This window comes from Colobus angolensis, unplaced genomic scaffold, assembly GCF_000951035.1.
Source record: "Colobus angolensis palliatus isolate OR3802 unplaced genomic scaffold, Cang.pa_1.0 Scaffold54, whole genome shotgun sequence".
Taxonomy (NCBI): domain Eukaryota; kingdom Metazoa; phylum Chordata; class Mammalia; order Primates; family Cercopithecidae; genus Colobus; species Colobus angolensis.
In genome coordinates this window covers 231,398-234,454 of record NW_012118932.1, presented here as the reverse complement: position 1 = coordinate 234,454, position 3,057 = coordinate 231,398, and the positions used below count along the sequence as shown (strand labels likewise).

General features: G+C 38.9%; 1 protein-coding gene across 6 annotated transcripts in view; it reads left to right on the top strand.

Annotated features, from left to right (window-relative positions):
• The window catches only part of LRCH3 (leucine-rich repeats and calponin homology (CH) domain containing 3), a 96,418-nt gene that overhangs the window by 48,157 nt on the left and 45,204 nt on the right, over positions 1–3,057 (top strand). The gene's annotated exons all lie outside the window — the stretch shown is intronic.

The following is a 3,057-nucleotide window of genomic DNA, read 5'->3' as shown; positions in this document are numbered from 1 at the left end:
TGATCTCCTGACCTCCTGATCCGCCCGTCTTGGCCTCCCAAAGTGCTGGGATTACAGGCTTGAGCCACTGCGCCCGGCCTAACTTTTTAAAGTTGTCTTTTTCACACCCACTCCTTTTGTTTGTGTTACCTATAGCTTCTTCACTCTTCTTTTAAATACTTCTTTTCATATATGATTGAAAAATGCTATTTTCCATTGGGATGAAACTATGATTTCCGGTTTCAGTCAGAGTTAAAATACAGTATTTCTCCCTTGTTTTTATTTTGGGAGGAAACTTTATTAGAGACAGTACACCTGGAGTAGATCTTCGTTAATCTGGATTTAACCGTGACCTTTTGAAGTACCTTTCTCCCTTTTTACGATTCTTGCTGTGGTCATTATTTGATCTCTTTTAGGAATTTAGTGCATTTTTTTTTTAGTGTTTACCTTTTCTTCACCTGGAATTGTCAGATGCTCTTCAAGGGCGTCTGAATCGCAGTTTTCCTTATTCTAACATTAAAAAATTTGTAGTTCATTAGCAAGCAGCACTCGACTTGCTTATACTTTCTGAAGCAGACTCTTTTTTTTTTTTTTTTTTGAGACGGAGTCTTGCTCTGTTGCCCAGGCTGGAGTGCAGTGGCCGGATCTCAGCTCACTGCAAGCTCCGTCTCCCGGGGTTACGCCATTCTCCTGCCTCAGCCTCCCGAGTAGCTGGGACTACAGGCTCCCGTCACCTCGCCCGTCTAGTTTTTTGTATTTTTTTAGTAGCGACGGGGTTTCACCGTGTTAGCCAGGATGGTCTTGATCTCCTGACCTCGTGATCCGCCCGTCTTGGCCTCCCAAAGTGCTGGGATTACAGGCTTGAGCCACCGCGCCCGGCCAGAAGCAGACTCTTGATTTTCACATTCCATTCTGTATTGCTTGAATTGCTTTGAATTTAATGTTTAACTTCATATTTAAATTTTGAGGGCCAGTTATAAGGGAAAATGACTTTGATTTTTCCGGAAACCTATTACTTATCTGAGAAGAGCTTTCATTTCTCCATGATGTTTTCAATTAAATGGTTTGCTGTCTTTTTCCTCACCATCTTATGTTCTTTCCTCCTGTCGTTACCATTTTTTGTTTACATTTCAGTAGTTTTCTTTTCAGTGTTTCTCTCGTATGAGGTATCTTTCTCCATCAGTTTATTTAAGACTTAAAATAATGTTGAGATCTGTGCCGGTATGATAGCCACTAGCCACATGTGGTAATTATTGAGTATTTGAAATGTGTTTTTTTAGGCTGGGCATGGTGGCTCACACCTGTAATCCCAGCACTTTGGGAGGCTGAGGCAGGTCGATCACTTGAGGTCAGGAGTTTGAGACTAGCCTTGCCAACATGGTGAAACCTCATCTCTACTAAAAATCTTAAAAAAAAAAAAAAAATATTAGCAGAGCATAGTGGCACATGCCTGTAATCCCAGCTGCTCGGGAGGCTGAGGCAGGAGAATCACTTGAACTCGGGAGGCAGACGTTGTAGTGAGCCAGGATCGCGCCACTGCACTCCATCCTGGGCAACAGAATGAGACTATGTCTCATAAAAGGAAATAAAAAAGAAAGGTGGCTTTTCCAAATTGATACGTATTGTAAGTTTAAAGCACACATCAGATTTTGAAGACTTCATTTGAAAAAAAGCATATAAAGTAGTAATATTTTGCATTGATTATATGTTGAAGTGATATTTAGACATATTGGACAATGTAAAATATATTAAAATTGATGCTGCCTCTTTTACTTTAAAAAATATGACTACTAGAAAATTTCAAATGATGTATGTGGTTCACCTTTATGGCTTGTGTTATTTTTCTCTTTGGCCACACTTGTCTAGATTGTATGAAGAAGTAAAGTTGCTTTCTTCAGAAATGGTCTTAATATAAACATGTATTTAGTCAGACAAGTGTTAGCACATTAAAAAAATGCATTTATGTACCTGGTTTCTAATGTGGATATAAACTTGTAACTTTTTCATCTTTTTTGGCTATTAATAAAACTAGTAACTCAAAATTCATTTTATATTAATTGCATTCACAGAATTATTTATAAATGAGTTAGAAGACTAGTTTGAGAAAGAGGCTTCTCCAGGTTCACTGCTCCAGCAACTGCGATTTTTAGGCAGCCTGTAGAACGTCATAAACAGGTTGTGGTTTAATGCGTCTCTGGAGAAACTGTCTTAGTAGCAAGTTTTTTTTTCTAGTGTGCCATTTTAAGTAGTTGTTTCATTACTTTTAAACTTAAAAATAATGGGGGATTCCCAAACTTAATAGATGAACGATGTGGCTAAAAATAATTTATATACTTCTCCTCACCCTAAAGCATTTTGAGAGGAAAAAAATTCGTCAAATGAATCCCTTCCCATCCATAAACTATTATAAAATATCTACATTGCTGACCTCTAGCAGATAGTTTTCCAAATAGGACAATCTTTGTTCTGATCTTTTTTGTTTCTGTTTAGTTGACAACAGTTACTGGAAGGGAGACAGTAGTCAGAAACTCTTTCTTTCTCCAGTTTACTCCTACCTTTTCCCTGTTTTGTGTGTGGCCTTTTACTTTCTTTTGAGTTGACTGTGTTCAGTTTTCCACCTCCTATCTCCTCCAGAGATATTAAGCCCCAGACCTAAAACACGAAGATGTGCCTTTCAGTCTTTAAAAATTAGTCTTGCTCTTTGTCTCACAAACTCAAACTACTGTGTTTAAAACAGGAAGGAGCTGTCCAAAGAAAAATGTTAGAGGTCTCTATTTCAATAATTATCATCAATTACTACGTTCTTTAGTGAACTAGGACTAAGGTTTTCTGGAGCCTATTTTTGTGAGTGACCGTGAACTAAATAATAAACACTTAGGTGCCAGCCACGGTGGCTGACGCCTGTAATCCCAGCAATTTAGGAGGCCAGAGTGGGCGGATTGCTTGAGCACAGGAGTTTGAGACCAATGTGGCCAACATGGTGAAACCTCATCTCTACTAAAAATAGAAAAAGTAGCTGGGCATGGTGGTGCACACCTATAATCCCAGCTACTTGGGAGGCTGAGGCAGGAGAATGGC